Source organism: Camellia sinensis, chromosome 12 (genome assembly GCF_055761805.1).
Source record: "Camellia sinensis isolate YWXY chromosome 12, ASM5576180v1, whole genome shotgun sequence".
NCBI classification, from domain to species: Eukaryota; Viridiplantae; Streptophyta; class Magnoliopsida; order Ericales; family Theaceae; genus Camellia; species Camellia sinensis.
In genome coordinates this window covers 23,203,122-23,225,058 of record NC_138972.1, presented here as the reverse complement: position 1 = coordinate 23,225,058, position 21,937 = coordinate 23,203,122, and the positions used below count along the sequence as shown (strand labels likewise).

Below are 21,937 nucleotides of genomic sequence, written 5' to 3'. Positions count from 1 at the left end.
ACTAAGAAATTACTAATATACTGAGTAATGTACTTGGAATTTACTAAATAATTTACTGAGAATTTACTGGGAATTTACTGAAAATTTGCAGGGAATTTACTGTGATTTCACTTGGAAATTACTGAGTAATTTATTAAGAATTTATTAGGAAATTACTGAGTAATTTACTAGGAATTTAATGAGTAATTTACTGAGAATTTACAGAGTAATTAACTGAGAATTTACTGAGTAATTTACTGGCAATTTATTGAGAATATACTGGGAATTTACTGAGAATTTATTGGGAATTTACTTATTAATCTACAAAGAATTTATTGCGATTTTACTGAATAATTTAATGAGAATTTACTGAGTAATTTACAGGTAATTTACTGAGTAATTTACTGAGTAATTTATTTAGTATTTACTGTGTAATTTACCGGGAATTTACTGGGAATTTACTGGGAATTTACTGAGTAATTTACTAGAAATATACTGAGTAATTTATTGAGAAGTTACTGGAAATTTACTGAAAATTTTCTGAGAATTTACTGGGATTTTACTTAGAATTTACTGGTAATTTACTGAGTAATTTCTTGGAAATTTGCTTAGTAATTTACTGAAAATTTACTGGGAATTTAATGAGTAATTTACTGAGAATTTACTGGAAATTTACTGAGAATTTAATGTGTATTTTACTGAGAATTTATTGAGAATTTACTAAGTAATTTACTGGGAATCTACTGAGCAATTTACTGGGAATCTACTGATAATTTACTTAGAATTTACTAAGTAATTTATTGAGAATTTACTGGGAATTTACGGAGAATTTACTCGGAATTTACTAAGTAATTTACTGGCAATTTACTGAGTAATTTATTGATAATTTACTGGGAATTTACTGAGTAATTTACTGAGAATATACTGGGAATTTACTAAGAATTTACTTGAAATTTACTGCGTAATTCACTGAAAATTTACTTGGAATTTACTAAGTAATTTACTGGGAATTTATACGAAATTTATTAAATAATTTACTAAGAATTTACTTAAAATTTACAGGCAATTAACTGAGAATTTATTTGGAATTTACTGAGTAATTTACTGGGAATTTACTAAGAATTTACTGGAGTTTACTTAGTAATTTACTGAGAATTTACTAAGTAGTTTACTGAAAATTTAAAGGGGATTTACTGAATAATTTATTTTGAAATTATTGGGAATTTACTTAGAATTTACTGGAAATTTACTGAGTAATTTAATTAGAATTTACTAGGAATTTACTTAGTAATTTACTGGGAATTTAGTGAGTAATTTACAGAGAATTTATTAGGAATTTACTGATAATTTACTGAGTGATTTACTGAGAATTTATTGAGTAATTTACTAGGAATTTATTGAGTAAGTTACTGAGAATTTACAGTGAATTTACTGAGTAATTTATTGAGAATTTCCTGGAAATTTACTGAGAATTTGTTAGGATTTTACTAAGTAATTTACTGAGAATTTACAGGGAATTTACTGAAAATTTGATAGGGCTGAGCAAGGAATCCGTGAAATCCGTAATTCGATCCAGTCCAGTCCAATCCGATAGGTTTGGATTGGTTTTTTGAATCCGCGGTTCCGTTCTGGATTGAAGAATTAAAAATCCATAGTCCACGAATTGGTTTCGGATTGAAACCCACGGTTTCGGATTGGAACCGATTTGGACCGTATACAAATAGTCTGTATTTTATTATACATCCTCCCCCATAGTATCTTCTCTTATTCTATAGAAAATCTAAACTCAAACCTAAAACCGTATATATCTTCTTTTATTACTTTTGTTTGTTAGTTTTTAGTTTTAATTTGTAATTGTCTAAATACTTATGGTGAAACCCGTTTTCTTATGTTTGTTTAAATTCTAGAACAGTATATCACTATGTTTATATTTTTATGAAATTAAAGTGTTATATATACATATATATATTTGTTATTTAATTATGTGAATCTATGGTCCTAAACCGATCCAATCCGTATTTAAATGGATTGGTTTGGATTGGTTCCATGATTTAAACGGATTGGATTGGTTCCAATTTTTCAGGAACCGTAGATAATGGATTGATCCTGATTTTATCCCAATCCGGTCCAATCCGGACCATGCTCACCCCTAGAATTTAATGAGTAATTTACACAGAATTAGAGTGAATTTACTAAGTAATTTGTTGGAAATTTACTGAGTAATTTACTGAGAATTTTCTGAGTAATTTATTGAGAATTTACAAAGAATTTACTGAGTAATTTACTTTCAATTTATTGGGAATTTACTGAATAATTTACTTAGAATTTACTGGGAATTTACTAAGTAATTTACTGACAGTTTATTGAGAATTTAATAAGATTTTACTAGGAATTTACTGAGTAATTACGAAGATTTTAATGGAATGTTTGGAGAAATTTACTCAGAAATTACTAAGAATTTACTGAGAATTTAATGGGAATTTAATGAGTAATTTACTGGGAATTTATAGAGTAATTTATTGAGAATTTAAGGAGTAATATACTGGGAATTTAGTGAGAATTTACTAAGTAATTTAATTAAGTAATTTATTGGGAATTTATTGAGGGGTTGTTTGGGAACTTAGTTTTTTGTTTTGTTTTGTTTTGTTTTTTTTTTCACTACAAGGCAAAAGTTTTACAAAAAAAAAAAAAAAAAAAAAAAAAAAAAATTCAAACAAAATATCACATCAAACCCCATAATCATTTTACTTCTTTTCTCACAAACCGTACATTCAACCAAAAAAAAACCCAACTATCTTCCCAAACACAAAAAAAAATTTCTCCAATAATGTCCGACAACTAAAAAACCTACATAAAAACCTACTTCCCAAACACCCACTCAGTAATTCACTGAAAATTTACTGGGAATTTACTAAGTAATTTTCTGAGAATATGTTGGAAATTTAAGGATAATTTACTGAGTAATTTAATAGGAATTTACTGAGAATTTGCAGGAATTTACTGAGTATTTTACTGGAAATTTATTAGGAATTTAGTAAGTAATTTATTGGGAATTTATTGAGTAATTTATTGAGAATTTTCAGGGAATTTATTAAGAATTTGCTGGAAATTTTCTGAGTAATTTACAGGAAATTTATATCAAATTTACTGATTAATTTACTGGGAATTAACTGGGAATTTACTAGGAATTTAGTGATTATTTACTAGCAATTTACTGTGTAATTGTTAAGAATTTACTAGGAATTTGCAAAGTAATTTGGTGAGAATTTACAGGAAATTTACTGAGAGTTTGCTCGGAATTTACTGAGTACTTTACTGAGTATTTACTGAGAATTTATTGAGTAATTTACTAAGAATTTACTTGGAATTTTCTGGGAATTTACTTACTAATTTGCTGAGAATTTACAGGGAATTTACTAAGTAATTTTTTGAGAATTTACTAGGAATTTACGGAGAATTTACTAGGTAATTTACTGGAAATTTATCGGAATTTACTGAGAATTTACTAAGTAATTTACAGAAAATTTACAGGGAATTTACTAAGTAATTTACTGAGTAATTTACAGGGAATTTACAGAATAATTTACTTGGAATTTACTAGGAATTTACTAAGTAATTTACTCAGAATTTACTGAGTAGTTTACTGAGAATTTGTTGGGAATTTACTGAGAATTTACTGGGAATTACAGGGAATTTAATGAGAATTTAATGAATAATTTACAGAGAATTTACTGGGAATTTACTGAGTAATTTACTGAGAATTTAATGGGAATTTACTGAGAATTTACTGAGTAATTTACTGGGAATTTACTAAGTAATTTACTCAGAATTTACTGAGTAGTTTACTGAGAATTACTGAGGAATTTATAGAGAATTTACTGAGAAGTTATTGGCAATTTAATGAGAATTTACTAGCAATTTACTAAGTAATTTACTGAGAATTTACTGGCAATTTACAAAGTAATTTACTGTGAATTTACTGTGAATTTAATGAAAATTTACGGGGAATTTATTGAGTAATTTACTGAGAAATTACTAGGAATTTACTAAGTAATTTAATGAGAATTTATTGGGAATTTATTCGAAATTTATTGAGAATTTACTGAATAATTTACAAAGAATTTACTAAGAATTTACTGAGAATTTACTGAGAGATTTAATGAGAATTTACAGAGAATTTACTAGTAATTTTACTTATTAATTTACTGAGAATTTATTGAGATTTTACTGAGTAATTTCCTGAGAATGTACATGCAATTTACTGAGTAATTTATTGAGAATTTACTAAGTGATTTACAGAGAATTTACTAAGTAATTTACAGAGAATTTACTGAGTAATTTACTGAGAATTTACTAAGTAATTAACTTTGAATTTGTCGGGAATTTACTGAGAATATGCCGAGAATTTATTGGGAATTTACTAAGTAATTTATTGATAATTTAATGGGAATTTACTGAAAATTTAATGGGAATTTACTGAATAATTTACTGAGTAATTTCCTAAGAATTTACAGAGAATTTACTGGGAATTTACTGAGTAATTTACTGAGAAATTACTAATATTTTACTAGGAATTTTCTGAGTAATTAATTTACTGATTAATTTACTGAGAATTTACCAAGAATTTGTTGAGAATTTACTCGGAATTTACTTAGTAATTTAATCAGAATTTACGGGAATTTATTGTGTAATTTACTGGGAATTTATTTGGAATTTTCTTACTAATTTACTGAGAATTTATTCAAAATTTACTAAGAATTTACTGGGTAATTTACTGAAAATTTACTGGGAATTTAATGAGTAATTTACTGCGAATTTACCAAGTAATTTACTGGGTAATTTACTGAGACTTTTCTGGTAATTTACTGACTAATTTACTGAGAATTTGCAAAGAATTTACAAAGTAATTTACTGGGAATTTACTATGTAATTACCGAGAATTTACTGGGAATTTACTCAGTAATTTATTAGGAATTTATTGGGAATTTACAGGATAATTTAAAGAGAATTTAATGGGAATTTACTGAGTAATTTTTTGGGAATTTACTGAGTAATTTACTAAGAATTTATTGAGAATTTAATGGGAATTTATTTTGAATTTGCTAATAATTTTCTGAGTAATTTACTGGAAATTTGCTTAGTAATTTACAGAGAATTTACTGAGTAATTTACTGGGAATTCACTAGGAATTTACTGGGAATTCACTGAGTAATTTACTGGGAATTTATTGAGTAATTATTGGGAATTTACTAAGTAATTTTCTTGGAATTTACTGAGAAATTTACTGAGAATTTACTGGGAATGTACTGAGTAATTTACTGAGTGATTTAATGAGAATTTATTGGGAATTTAATGAGTAATTTACTTAGAATTTACTTGAAATTTACTGAGTAATTTATTGAGAATTTATTTGAAATTTACTGAGTAATTTACGACGACTTTACTAGGTAATTTATTGGGAATTTATTGAGTAATTTACTTGAAATTTACTGTGTAATTTATTGAGAGTTTACTGCGAATTTATTGATAATTTACTGAGTAATTTACTAAGAATTTAATGGAAATTTACTGAGAATTTAATGGTAATTTACTGAGAATTTGTAGAGAATTTACTGAGTATTTTACACGGAATTTACTGGGAATTTACTAAGTAATTTACTTAGAATTTACAAGTAATTTACTGAGTAATTTTCTGAGAATTTACTCGGAATTTACTAAGCATTTACTGAGAATTTACTGGGAATTTAATGAGAATATGTTTGGAATTTATTGGGTAATTTACTGAGAATTTACTGGGAATTTATTGAGAATTTACTGGGAATTTACTAAGTAATTTACTAAGAATTTATGGGAAATTTACTGAGTAATTTAATGAGATTTTACAGGGAATTTACTGAGGATTTACTATGATTTAACTAATAATTTACTGAGTAATTTACGAAGAATTTATTGAGAATTTACTGGGAATTTACTGACTACTTTACTGGGAATTTACTGAGTAATTAACAAGGAATTTACTGAGTAATTTATTAAAATTTATTGAGTAATTTACTGATTAATTTACTTTGAATTTACTGAGTAATTTACTGAGAATTTACTGGGAATTTATTTAGTAATTTAATCAGAATTTTCTGGGAATTTACTAAGTAATTAACTAAGAGTTTATTGGGAATTTTCTGACTAATTTACTGAGTAATTTACTAAGAATTTACTTGGAATTTACTGAGTAATTTATATGGAATTTACTGAGAATTTACAAGGAATTTACTTAGAATTTGCTGGGAATTTACAAAGTAATTTACTCAGAATTTACTATGTAATTTATTGAGAATTTACACGTAATTTACTGAGACTTTACCGGGACTTTTCTTGGAATTTACTGAGTAATTTATTGGAAATTTACTAGGAATTTACTGAGAATTTGCAGAGAATTTAGTAAGTAATTTACTGGGAATTTACTGTGTAATTTACTAAACATTTAGTGAGTAATTTACTGTGAATTTACTGGGAATTTAATGTGTAATTTACTGAGAATTTATTGGGAATTTACAGAGTACTTTACTGAGAATTTAATTAATAATTTACTGAGAATTTATTCTTTAGTTTACAGAGAATTTTCTGGGAATTTACTGAATAGTTTACTAAGAATTTACTGAGAATTAACTCAGTAATTTATGAGAATTTACTGTGTAATTTACTGATAATTTACTAAGTAATTTACTAAAAATTTACTAAGTAGTTTTCTGAGTGATTTACTGAGAATTTACTGGGAATTTAATGAGTAATTTACTGGGAATTTACTAAGTAATTTATTTAGAATTTATTTGGAATTTACTTAGTAATTTACTGGGATTTTAGTGAGTAGTTTATTGAGAATTTACTGAGTACCTTACTGGGAATTTACTGAGTAGTTTACTGAGAATTTATTGCAAATTTACTGATAATTTACTGAGTAATTTACCATGAATTTAGTAGGAATTTACAAGGAATTTACTAACTAATTTACTGAGAATTTACTAAGTAATTTACTAAAAATTTACTGAGAATTTAATGAGAATTTATTGGAAATTTACTGAGAATTTACAGGGAATTTACTGAGTAATTTACTAAGAATTTATAGAGAATTTACTGGGAATTTACACTGTAATTTATTGGGAATTTACTGAGAATTTACGGCGAATTTACTTAGTAATTTACTCGAAATTTACTGAGTAATTTATTGAGAATTTTTTAGGAATTTCCTAAGTAATTTACTTAGAATTTACTGGGAATTTACTGAGTAATTTCCTGAGAATTTACTCGGAATTTACTGAGGATTTACTAAAAATTTATTGATAATTTACAGAGTAATTTACTAAGTAATTTACTAAGAATTTACTTAGTAATATACTAAGATTTTATTGTGAATTTATTGAATAATTTACTGAGAATTTATAGGGAATTTACTCAGTAATTTATTTTGAATTTACGGGGAATTTACTGGGAATTTTTTTAAAAATTACTTAGAATTTACTGAGAATTTACGGAATACTTAATGGCAATTTACTGATAATTTACTGAGTAATTTACTAGGAATTTACTGAGTAATTTTTAGAGAATATACTGTGCAATTTACTGAAATTTACAGGGAATTTACTGAGTAATTTACTGAGAATTTACTTAGTAATTTATTATGAATTTACTGAATAATTTATTGGGAATTTACTGAGAATTTACTGATTAATTTACTGAGAATGTACTTGGAAGTTACTAAGTAATTTACTGGCAATTTACTGAGTAGTTTATTGAAAATTTACTAGGAATTTACTGAATAATTTACTGAGAATTTACTCGAAATTTACTAAGTAATTTACTTTGAATTTAAAGAGTAATTTGCTGAGAATTTATTGAGTATTTTGCTGGTAATTTAATGAGTAATTTACTGGGAATTAACTAAGTAATTTACTAAGAATTTACTAAGTAAGTTATTGGCAATTTATTGAGAATATACTAATAATTTACTGAGTAACTTACTGAGAATTTACTAGGAAATTTCTGAGAATTTACTAGAAATTTACTAAGTAATTTAATGAGAATTTACAGTGAATTTACTAAGCATTTACTCAGTAATTTACTGAGAATTTACAGGGAATTTACTGAGTAATTTAATGAGAATTTATTTGAAATTTATTGAGTAATTTGTCGAGAATTAAAAAGGAATTTACTGAGTAATTTACTGAAAATTAACTGCAAATTTATTGAGAATTTTAGGGGAATTTACGAAGTAATTTACTGAGAATTTACAGAGTAATTTACTAAAAATTTACAAGGAATTTACTAAGTAATTCTCTGAAAATTTAATGGGAATTTATTGATAATTTACTGAGTAATTTACTGAGAATTTATGGAGAATTTACTCAGAATTTACTGAGTGGTTTACTAAGAATTTACATGGAATTTACTGAGTAATTTACTTTGAATTTACTAGGAATTTTCTGAGAATTTATTAGGAATTTACTGAGTAATTTACTTTGAATTTTCTAGGAATTTTCTAAGAATTTATTAGGAATTTACTGAGTAATTTATTTGGGAATTGACAGAATAATTTACTGAGAATTTACTAGCAATTTGCTAGGAATTTCTAAGTAATTTACTAAAAACTTACAGTGAATTTACTGAGAATTTACTGGGAATTTTTTAAGTAATTTTTTGATAATTTACTGAGTTATTTACTGAGCAATTTACGGAGAATTTACTCAGAATTTACTTAGTGGTTTACTGAGAATTTACTAGGAACTTATTAATTAATTTACTTTGAATTTCCTGGAATTTACAGAGAATTTACTAAGTAATTTATTGGGAATGTACAAAGTAATTTATAGAGAATTTACTAGAAATTTAGTGAGTAATTTACTGCGAATTTACTGAGTAGTTCACTGAGAATTTACAAGGATTTTATTGTGTTATTTTCTTTGAATTTACTGGAAATTTACTGAGTAATTTACTGAAAATTTACAGAGTAATTTACTAAGATTTTACTGAGAATTTACTGAGTAATTTATTAAAAATTTACTGAGAATTTACTAATAAATTTACTGGGAAGTTATTGAGTAATTTACTTCAAATTTACTGGAAATTTACTGAGAATTTACTACCAATTTACTAATTAATTTACTGGCAATTTACTGAGTAATTTACTAAGAATTTGCTGGGAATTTACAGTGTAATTTGCTGAGAATTTAGTGGCAATTCACTGAGTAATTTTCTGAGAATATGCTGGGAATTTACTGATAATTTACTGAGTGATTTTACTGGAAATTTACTGAGTAATTTACTGGGAATTTACTTAGAATTTACTAGGAATTTACAGAATAATTTATTGAGAATTTTTTGAGAATTTATAGAGTAATTTACTGAGAATTTACAGGGAATTTACAGAGTAATTTACTGAGAACTTACTGGGAATTTACTGAGTAATTTTATGGAATTTACTGAGTAATTTACAAGGAATTTATTTCGAATTTACTTATTAATTAAATGGGAATCGATTGACAATTTACTTGGAATTTACGGATTAATTTCTTGAGAATTTACTAAGTAATTTATTGGGAATTTAGTGATTAATTGACTGGGAATTTAGTGATTAATTTACTATGTAATTGTTGAGAATTTAGTAGGAATTTACACAGTAATTTAGTGAGAATTTACGGGAAATTTACTGAGAATTTACTCGGAATTTACTGAGTAATTTGCTAGGAATTTACTGAGTAATATACTAAGAATTTATTGAGTAATTTGCTGAGAATTTACTTGGAATTTACTGAGAATTTATTTAGTAATTTGCTGAGAATTTACAGGGAATTTACTGAGTAATTTTTTGAGAATTTACTGTAAATTTACTGAGAATATACTAAGAATTTACTAGGTAATTTACTAGGAATTTACTAGGAATTCATTGAGAATTTACTAGGAATTTACTGAGTAATTTACAAGGAATTGACTAAGTAATTTACAGGAAATTTACTGAGTAATTTACTTAGTAATTTACTTGGAATTTATTGAGTAATTTACTGAGAATTTACAGAGAATTTACTATGTAATTTACTTTAAATTTATTAGGAATTTACTGGGAATTACAGGGAATTTACTAAGAATTTAATGTGTAATTTACTGAAAATTTACTTGGAATTTACTGAGAATTTAACGAGAATTTACTGAGTATTTTGTTGAGAATTTACTGAGTAATTTACTGAAAATTTACTGAGTAATTTACTTAAAATTTATTGGGGAATTTACACAGAATTTACTGGGAATTTTTTGAAAAATTTACTGAGAAGTTACTAGCAATTTAAGGAGAATTTACTGGCAATTTGCTGAGTAATTTACTGAGAATTTACTGGCAATTTATAAAGTAATTTATTGAGAATTTATTAGGAATTTACTGAATAATTTATTGAGTATTTACTGAGTAATTTAATAAGAATTTACTGGGATTTACTGAGTATTTTACTGAGAATTTACCGAGTACTTTATTGAGAGTTTACTGAGTAATTTACTGAGAATTTGCTACCAATTTACTAAATAATTTATTGAAAATTTACAGGGAATTTAATGAGTAATTTATCGAGAAATTACTGAGAATTTACTGAGAATTTACTAGAAATTTACTAAGTAATTTAATGAGAATTTACTGGGAATTTTCTCGAAATTTACTGAGAAATTTAATGGGAATTTACTAAGTAATTTACTTAGAATTTATAGGGAATTTACTGAGTAATTAGTGAGAATTTACTAAGAATTTGCTGAGTATTTTAATGAGAATTAACTACGAATTTACTGAGTAATTTACTACAAATTTATAAGGAATTTACTAAGTAATTTACAGAGAATTTATTGTGAATTTACTGGGCAATTTACTGAAAATTCACATGGAATTTATTGAGAACTTAGTGAGTAATTTTCTGAGAATTTAATGATAATTTACTGGGAACTTACAAAGCAATTTTCTTCAATTTACTGAGTAATTTACGGAGACTTTAATGGTAATTTACTGAGTAGTTTACTCAGAATTTACAGGAAATTTACTGAGTAATTTACTTTGAGTTTAATGGGAATTTACTAAGAATTTATTAGGAATTTACAGAGTAATTTACCGAGAATTTATTGAGAATTTACTAAGAATTTACTTTGAATTTTTTGAGAATTTACTGAGTAATTTACTGGGAATTTACTGTGTAATTTACTTTGAATTGACTAAATAATTTACTGAGAATTTAATGAGAATTTACGGGGAATTTACTAAGTAATTTTACTGAGAAATTATTGGGAATTTACTGAGAATTTACTAAGCAATTTACTGAATAATTTATAGAGAATTTACAGGGAATTTACTAAGTAATTTACTTAGAATTTACTGAGAATTTATAGGGAATTTCTTAAGTAATTTACTTTGAATTTATTAGGAATTTTCTAAGAATTTACTGGGAATTACAAGGAATTTACTGAGAATTTAATGAGTAATTTATTGAGAATTTATTGAGAATTTACTGGGAATTTGCTGAGTAATTTACTGAGAATTTAATGAAAATTTACTGAGTATTTTACTTGGAATTTACTGAGTAATTTACTGAGGAATTTATAGAGAATTTACTGGGAATTTTTTGAAAAATTCACTGAGAAGTTACTGGTAATTTAATGAGAACTTACTGGCAATTTACGAAGTAATTTATTGAGAATTTATTGGCAATTTATTGAGAATTTACTGAGTAATTTACTGAGAAATTCCTAGGAATTTACTGAATAATTTAATTAGAATTTACTAAGAATTTATTCGAAATTTACTCAGTGATTTGCTGAGAATTTACTGAGTAATTTACAAAGAATTTACTGGAAATTTATTGAGAAATTTAATGGGTATTTACTGAGTAATTTACTAAGAATTTACAGGGAATTTTTCTGAGTAATTTAGTGAGAATTTACTGGAAATTTACTAAGTACTTTACAAAGAATTAACTAGGAATTTACTGAGTAAGTTACTGCGAATTTATAAGGAATTTACTAAGTAATTTACTGTGAATTTTCTAAGCAATTTACTGAAAATTCACATGGAATTTACTGGGAATTTAGTGAGTAATTTTCTGAGTATTTACTAGGAATTTACGGAGTAATTTACTTTAATTTACTGAGTAATTTTCGGAGACTTGAATGGGAATTTACTGAGTAGTTTACTTAGAATTTATAGGGAATTTACTGAGTAATTTACTTTGAATTTACTGGGAATTTACAATGTAATTTAATGGGAATTTATTTAGAATTTACTGAGTAATTTACTGTTTAATTTACTTAGAATTGCCTGAGTAATTTACTAAGAGTTTAATGAGAATTTAAGGGGAATTTACTGAGTAATTTACTGGGAATTTATGGAGTAATTTGGTGGAAATTTATGGGGAATTTACTGCGTAATTTTCTGAGAATATGCTGGGAATTTACTGATAATTTACTAAGTAATTTACTGAAAATTTACTAAGTAATTTACTGGGAATTTACTTAGAATTTACTGAATAATTTGTTGAGTGATTAATTGAGAATTTTCTGAGTAATTTACTGAAATTTACTTGGAATTTATTGAGTAATTTATAGAGAATTTATTTCGAATTTACTTATTAATTTAATAGGAATTGACTGACAATTTACTGGGAATTTACTGAGTAATTTACAGGGAATTTATTTCGAATTTACTAATTAATTTACAGGGAATTGACTGAGAAATTACTGGAAATTTGGTGATTAATTTACTGAGATTTTACTGGCAATTTACTGTGTAATGGTCGAGAATTTAGAAGGAATTTACACAGTAATTTAATGAGAATTTACAGGGAATTTACTGAGAATTTACTCGGAATTTACTAAGTAATTTACTTGGAATTTATTGAGTAATTTACTGAGAATTTAGTGAGAATTTACATATTAATTTGCTGAGAATTTTAGGCTCAATAATTTTTTGAGAATTTACTGGGAATTTACAGAGAATATACTACGAATTTACTGGGAATTTACTGAGATTTTGTTGAGAATTTACTGGAAATTTACTAGGTAATTTACAGAGAATTTACAACGAATTGACTGAGTAATTTTGTCACGACCCCAAACCGCCCCTAGTAGTTTGGTGCCGTGATGGCCAGTAATCCGTAATTACCGAAGGCCAGCTTTCAAAAAACTTAACACAATCAGAGTATAATAATCGGGGCTAACCAATGCGGAAGCAATAATCTAAAATACGAGCGGTCCATAAGAGCTGTGCGTAGATCAAATGCAATGCCAAACATTTCCAATTAACTTTACAACTTGAATACAACAAAGTAAAATACATGTTACATCTTGATCAAAAGGCTTCTCGAGCCGACATATACAAAATACAGCTAATACAAGTCAAGAAGCATGGTTTTCAAGATTTGCCGACATGCAATGAAGGGCATCGCCGACGTAATTACAAAAGCAAAGCCGACATAAGCACGAATCCAAAACAAGCATCCAAAACGATCTAGGCGTCGCCGCCGTCCTGCTCATCACCTACATATATATAGAGGGGTGAGTACAAATACTCAGTGAATGGTACTAATAATAAAGGTTTTACATGAATATAGCCAAGGTCCTTCAAAACGAAACACATCAAACTTTATCAAGACGAGGGATGAACCGTATTCATCGTTCAAATATTACAATATCGGCGAGGCAAGGGATGAACCGTATTCATCGTTCAAATATTACAACATCGGCGAGGCAAGGGATGAACCGTATTCATCAATCAAATATTACAACATCGGCGAGGCAAGGGATGAACCGTATTCATCAATCAAATATTACAACATCGGCGAGGCAAGGGATGAACCGTATTCATCAATCAAGTATTTCAAGTATCAAGGGCTGTACGATCCGTAATCGTTTAGTCAAAGGTACTGCGAAAGTTTATAGTCCTCCAGCACAAGGGACTTGTGTTACTTAGGCCCGTAGCCCGATTTAACAAGGGCCGTATCCTTTTATGCTTAGTACTGCGAAAGTTTAGAGTCCTTCAGTGCAAGGGACTTTCCAAGAGAGGACCGTATCCTTTTATGCTCAGTACTGCGAAAGTTTAGAGTCCTCCAGCACAAGGGACTTGTGTTACTTAGGCCCGTAGCCCGATTTAACAAGGACCGTATCCTTTTATGCTTAGTACTGCGAAAGTTTAGAGTCCTTCAGTGCAAGGGACTTTCCAAGAGAGGACCGTATCCTTTTATGCTTAGTACTGCGAAAGTTTAGAGTCCTCCAGCACAAGGGACTTGTGTTGCTTAGGCCCGTAGCCCGATTTAACAAGGACCGTATCCTTTTATGCTTAGTACTGCGAAAGTTTAGAGTCCTTCAGTACGAGGGACTTTCCAAGAGAGGACCGTATCCTTTTCAAAGATGGCATCAAAACAAGGATTATACTTGTCATATCAAAACAAGAGCTATTCATTCATGCTTAACAAAACACTTTTGTCAAAACAAAGCAAGCAAGATTTATCAAAACGAGTATAACATAGCTTTATCAATAATACCACTCACCTAGTTCTTCAGGTGTAGACTCAAAGCAAATATCAAGGACCTACAATCACATGGCAAGTCACATTCTCAAAGCAAGCTCTATATACATGCAAATGATCTCGGCATTCTTGCCAGATCCAAGTCAAAGACAAAGCAAAACAAGCTGGAAGCTCAAACACTGCTCCCGTCTTATGAAAACACACTGGGTACCATCCAGATCTTTGCCGAGGTCCCACACATCCTTGCCGAGGTGTGGTCCCGCTGGCCTTAACCAAAAGCAAAGTCGGGAAAAACCAGGGTTTCCCTTTGAATAACATGAAGAATATGACGAATATGATCGTGAGAAAGATGAATGCAAGATCAAAACTTGTTACAAAATCTGAGATTTCGTGCCATGAGTTCAAAACATGGACCTGGGTACCCATACAAGAAGGTTATGCAAGAATAAACACAAAACATGATTTTCGTTCCAAGCTTTTCGATCAAAACGAGACTTTCTTCAAAAACACATGAAAACCATTTTCTCTTTCCAAAACTAACTTCAAAACGATGCATGACATGCAAAACAGATCCGATCATGCAATGCAGCTAGATAGTCCATAACAACATTCAAAGTAGATCAAGAATCTTACCCCAAATCTTGAATCCAACGGTTCAAACCACGAAGATTAAGCTTGGAAGACTCACTCTCACTCAAGAACTCCTCTTCCTTCTCTCTAGAGCTTCTCTCTCTAAAACAAAGATTGAGACCAAGAATGATTTGTTCCTAGGTCTGCCGGCTGTCTTAACAATCAGCTCGGACACGTGGCGCTACCGGGTTGGTTCAGCTCAAAAAGGCGATTGATTGATAAGACAAGTCTCTGACAAAGCGTATGCAGCAAGCTCGGTAAAACACATCAGCAATAATTGACATCGGCTCAAATCAAGGATCCGACAACAGGATAACAAAACATCGGCTAGGGAGGACGACACTTGACTAAGCTGTACCACACCTTGGCCGGGGTGTGCCACATCTCGGCCTAGGCCATACCTGCCTGCGGACAAGGTTCGCTGGGTGCAAAACATCTCGGCAATAAATGCCCGAGGTGAAGGTGGGGGTCGACCAAGGTCTCAAAACAGTTCTAAGTGCAAAGGTTCAAAGGCAAACTAAGCTCAAGGCGACCTCGGCCACACACACACTAAGCAAAGAACAAAAACATGCAAGCAACTGTAAGCAAATCAAGGCAAGACAAAACCTTCAAATTAATCATAACAAAGCAAGATCATGCAAGAATGTATGCAAGCATGACAAGAGTAAGGTGAGGGTTGTTACATCTTACCCCCCTTAAAGAAGTTTGGTCCCCAAACTTAGATTACCTTGCTCAGAAAACAACTCTGGATAATGGATTCTCACATCCTCTTCCCTTTCCCACGTGGCTTCTGTGCCATAATGTTCCTTCCATTCGACCTTTACCATTGGTATCGATTTGTTTCTCAACTGTCTCACTTGTCTGTCAATACTCCTTATTGGCTTCTCCTCGTAGCCCAAATCCTCATTAACCGTGATCTCGGAATGATTAATTACATGTAGTGGATCTCGGATGTACTTCCTCAACATCGAAACATGAAACACATTGTGGACTTGACTCAAATCCGACGGCAAGGCAAGTCTGTAGGCAACGGGGTTAATTCTTTCAAGAATTTCAAATGGCCCAATATAACGCGGTGCTAATTTACCTTTCTTTCCAAATCTGGATACTCCCTTCATCGGTGAAACTTTCAGGAATACATGATTCCCAACTTCGAACTCTATCTCATTCCTTCTCTGGTCGGCGTAGCTCTTTTGTCGGCTCTGGGCAGTTTTAATCCTCTATTGGATAAGTTTAATCTTTTCTGTTGTCACTTGAATCAATTCGGGACCAAGCAGAGCTCTGTCTCCAACTTCGGTCCAACATATCGGCGACCTACATTTTCTTCCGTACAAGGCTTCATATGGCGCCATGCCAATACTAGTTTGATAACTGTTGTTGTAAGCGAATTCCACTAAGGGCAAATGCGTTCCCCAACTTCCTTGGAAGTCCAATACACAAAGTCTAAGCATATCTTCAAGCGTCTGAATTGTCCTCTCAGTCTGCCCATCTGTCTGGGGATGAAAAGCTGTACTAAATCTCAGCTCGGCTCCAAAAGCCCTCTGTAAACTCTGCCAAAATCTAGAAACAAATTTAGGATCTCGGTCTGACACAATTGATATTGGTACTCCATGAAGTTTGACAATCTCGTTCACATACAGCAAGGCAAGTTGATTGGCATTGAATGTAGTCTTAACAGGTAGAAAGTGTGCTGACTTAGTTAATCTGTCAATAACAACCCAAATCGAATCCATACCTTTCGGTGTCTTCGGCAAACCAGTCACAAAATCCATGGAGATATGTTCCCATTTCCACTCAGGAATCGGCAAAGGTTGAAGAAGTCCTGCCGGTCTTTGATGTTCTGCTTTCACTTGCTGACAATGTAAACACTGGGACACGAATTCTGCTATCTCCCTTTTCATATTTGGCCACCAGAAGATCCGCTTCACATCTTGATACATTTTGGTGTTCCCTGGATGGACAGCAAACTTAGAACCGTGAGCTTCCTGCAAAATCTTCCTCTTCAATTCTGGGATGTCGGCCACGCATAACCTTCCCTCAAACTTGAGCACTTGATTTTCGATGGTATACCCTGATCTCGGCTTTGTGACAATCTCCTCGGATACTTTCCTAAAGAAGTTATCCTCCATCTGCCTTGTTTTTACCTCATTAACAATAGTCGGCTCCACTGTTATCATGGTCAAACACGCCAAACTTCCATCTGACTTCCTGCTCAGGGCGTCGGCTACACTGTTAGCTTTACCTGTGTGATATTGAATTCGCATATCGTAGTCTTTCAACAACTCAAGCCACCTTCTTTGTCTCAAATTCAATTCCTTCTGTGTGAATAGGTACTTTAGACTCTTATGATCTATAAAAATCTGACAAGTAGCTCCATACAAATAGTGGCGCCAAATCTTCAAAGCAAATACCACGGCCGCTAATTCTAAATCGTGGGTAGGATAGTTTTTCTCATGAGGTTTCAACTGACGAGATGCATATGCTATAACCTTGCCCTTTTGCATTAATACGCAACCCAAACCCTTATGCGATGCATCACTATAGACATGAAATTCTTCATTACCTGATGGTAGTACAAGTACTGGTGCTGTAACCAACCTCGTCTTTAGTTCCTGGAAAGCTGACTCCCGATCTTCGGTCCATTCGTACAGCGTTCCCTTCTTAGTCAGTTGCGTCAATGGAATTGCAATCCTTGAGAAATCTCTCACAAACTTTCTGTAATAACCTGCCAAACCCAGAAAACTACGAATCTCGGACACATTAGTCGGTCTCGGCCAATTTACTACGGCTTCAATTTTGCTAGGATCAACTGAGATACCCTCTTCGTTAATCACATGACCCAAGAATGAGATAGTAGAAAGCCAAAACTCACACTTGTTAAACTTAGCATACAATTTCCATGTTCTCAAAATCTGTAAGGCAAGTCTCAAGTGATTTTCATGTTCAACATCACTCTTGGAATAGATCAATATATCATCAATGAAAACAACTACAAACTCATCTAAATATGGCTTGAAGACTCTGTTCATTAAATCCATAAATGCGGCAGGGGCATTGGTCACTCCAAAAGGCATTACTAAAAACTCGTAGTGGCCATACCTTGTTCGAAAAGCAGTCTTCTCAACATCTTCGGCTTTAACTTTAAGCTGATGGTAACCAGACCTAAGGTCGATCTTAGAAAAGACTCGTGCTCCTTGTAATTGGTCAAGTAGATCATCAATCCTAGGTAATGGGTACTTGTTCTTGATGGTGACCTTATTAAGTTCTCTATAGTCAATACAAAGACGGAGTGTGCCATCCTTCTTCTTAACAAATAAAACAGGTGCTCCCCATGGTGAAGTGCTCGGCCTAATAAATCCCTTATCTGACAACTCTTGCAATTGCAGTTTCAATTCTCTAAGTTCAGCGGGGGCCATCCTATAAGGTGTTTTGGAGATCGGCTGTGTTCCCGATATAATGTCGACAGTAAACTCTATTTCTCTATCGGTCAAGTGGCTAGGCAATTCGTCTGGGAAGACGTCGGGGAATTCATTAACGATCGGGATGTCGGCTAGGTTAACATTTCCATTCTGATCACTCAATATACTACACAAGTAGCCTCGGCACCCCTTCTGAATTAACTTACAGGCCTTAATGGACGAAATCAAGTAAGGTGGGGGCACTACCCTTTTACCCTGGAAAATAACCTCGGCTAGGTTTGGGGGTCTCAAGGTGACACTTTTCGAAACACAATTAATAGATGCATCGTTTGCGACTAACCAGTCCATTCCCAGTATAATATCAAAATGAGCTAGGTCTAGAGGCATTAGATCTACTAACAACTCAACATTCTTAATCACAACAACACAAGCCCTGTAAATGGATGCAACAATCATAGGTCTCCCAGATGGAGTAGATACAGACAACACATAATCAAGGGGCTCTAGTTCTCTATTAATCTTCTCGGCAAACTTAGTAGATATAAATGAATGGGTAGAACCCGAATCAATCAACACATAAGCATCTTGGGAGCAAATTGGAAGTGTACCTGACACCACTGCCTCAGCATTCTGAGTGTCTCCTGGTACTAACGCAAATACTCTGCCCTGCCTCATCTGTCCTTTCCCAGTGTTTCCCTTCTGAGCGGAACCCGAGGTATTCTCACCCTTCTTGTTGTTATCAGCTTTTGCCTTAGGGCAATCTCTTACATAATGGTCCATCTCGCCACATTCATAGCAGGCTCCAGACGTCCGTCGACAGATCCCGAAATGCTGTTTCCCACAATCCGAACACATCGGTTTAGCACTCCCTTCCTGTCTTAGGTTACTAGTACCGCCCATGTTCGTTCTCTTCTTGGTGCCCAGCTGTCCCCGGCGATTGTCATAGTTCTGCCTTTTTCGCTGGTTCTCTCCCGAGCTCTGGTATCGATTCAAATTAGCTTCGGCCTGAATGGCTTTGTCCAATACTTCGGCAAAAGTCGGCATATCGAGCAAATTAACCCAGTTTTGAATCAGTCCACGAAGCCCACACTCGAACTTCCTGGCCTTCATATATTCATCGTTGGTCATGTGAGGTACAAACCTTACCAATTCAGTGAAAGCGCGGTCATATTCCGCCACTGTTCTGTTGCCTTGCGTCAGAGTATGAAATTCGGTAGCTTTGCGGTTTCGAACACTTAGGGGAAAATGTTTCTTGTAGAACAACTCTAGGAATCGGGTCCAGGTCAAATCTGGATTGCTCCCTCTAACCATCATCCACCACCTGCGGGCGTCATCATCCAATGTGAATGCTGCCAACGTCACTTTCTGGGCGTCAGTGCTAGGGAAGATCTCGAACAACTTCTCCATTTCTAAAACCCATGCCTCAGCCTTCATCGGCTCTATACCCCTAGAGAATCTCGGTGGTCTCATTTTCTTGAATTCCCTGATCAAAGCTATCGTGCCATCCCCGTATAAGGCTGGTTGCGGGGGAACCTGCGGCACTGGAGGAGGTGGAGCTACATTTCGGCCGTTGGTCTGCTTGGCCTGAGTCGACGTAGCACTAGCGAACTGCTGCCTGGTTTGCTTCAACTCGCGAGCCAAACCTTCAACTAATCTCTCCAATCTGTCCATTCTATCTTCGGGCTGATCTCGGCCAATTGGAGGTCTCCCTCTCCTCATAATGCTATGAGCGTGCAAAGTATGACTTTAAAACAAATAAGCAAATAACCACATAGGCAAGCAACAAATGGGTATATCAAGACAATGCACACTTCACTCAAACAACAAATACCATGATGCAACCCTAACATCTTTCTAAGGGAAATCCTATGCTCTTTAGGACTCAAAGTGTGTGAATAGCGTATACCGAGGAACTTGTGCTCTGATACCATTCTGTCACAACCCCAAACCGCCCCTAGTAGTTTGGTGCCGTGATGGCCAGTAATCCGTAATTACCGAAGGCCAGCTTTCAAAAAACTTAACACAATCAGAGTATAATAATCGGGGCTAACCAATGCGGAAGCAATAATCTAAAATACGAGCGGTCCATAAGAGCTGTGCGTAGATCAAATGCAATGCCAAACATTTCCAATTAACTTTACAACTTGAATACAACAAAGTAAAATACATGTTACATCTTGATCAAAAGGCTTCTCGAGCCGACATATACAAAATACAGCTAATACAAGTCAAGAAGCATGATTTTCAAGATTTGCCGACATGCAATGAAGGGCATCGCCGACGTAATTACAAAAGCAAAGTCGACATAAGCACGAATCCAAAACAAGCATCCAAAACGATCTAGGCGTTGCCGCCGTCCTGCTCATCACCTACATATATATAGAGGGGTGAGTACAAATACTCAGTGAATGGTACTAATAATAAAGGTTTTACATGAATATAGCCGAGGTCCTTCAAAACGAAACACATCAAACTTTATCAAGACGAGGGATGAACTGTATTCATCGTTCAAATATTACAACATCGGCGAGGCAAGGGATGAACCGTATTCATCGTTCAAATATTACAACATCGGCGAGGCAAGGGATGAACCGTATTCATCAATCAAATATTACAACATCGGCGAGGCAAGGGATGAACCGTATTCATCAATCAAATATTACAACATCGGCGAGGCAAGGGATGAACCGTATTCATCAATCAAGTATTTCAAGTATCAAGGGCTGTACGATCCGTAATCGTTTAGTCAAAGGTACTGCGAAAGTTTATAGTCCTCCAGCACAAGGGACTTGTGTTACTTAGGCCCGTAGCCCGATTTAACAAGGACCGTATCCTTTTATGCTTAGTATTGCGAAAGTTTAGAGTCCTTCAGTGCAAGGGACTTTCCAAGAGAGGACCGTATCCTTTTATGCTTAGTACTGCGAAAGTTTAGAGTCCTCCAGCACAAGGGACTTGTGTTGCTTAGGCCCGTAGCCCGATTTAACAAGGACCGTATCCTTTTATGCTTAGTACTGCGAAAGTTTAGAGTCCTTCAGTACGAGGGACTTTCCAAGAGAGGACCGTATCCTTTTCAAAGATGGCATCAAAACAAGGATTATACTTGTCATATCAAAACAAGAGCTATTCATTCATGCTTAACAAAACACTTTTGTCAAAACAAAGCAAGCAAGATTTATCAAAACGAGTATAACATAGCTTTATCAATAATACCACTCACCTAGTTCTTCAGGTGTAGACTCAAAGCAAATATCAAGGACCTACAATCACATGGCAAGTCACATTCTCAAAGCAAGCTCTATATACATGCAAATGATCTCGGCATTCTTGCCAGATCCAAGTCAAAGACAAAGCAAAACAAGCTGGAAGCTCAAA

At 32.5% G+C, this 21,937-nt stretch overlaps 1 protein-coding gene across 1 annotated transcript in view; it reads left to right on the top strand.

Annotated features, from left to right (window-relative positions):
* Positions 1-21,937, top strand: part of LOC145803435 (uncharacterized) — a 71,760-nt gene that overhangs the window by 24,592 nt on the left and 25,231 nt on the right. The gene's annotated exons all lie outside the window — the stretch shown is intronic.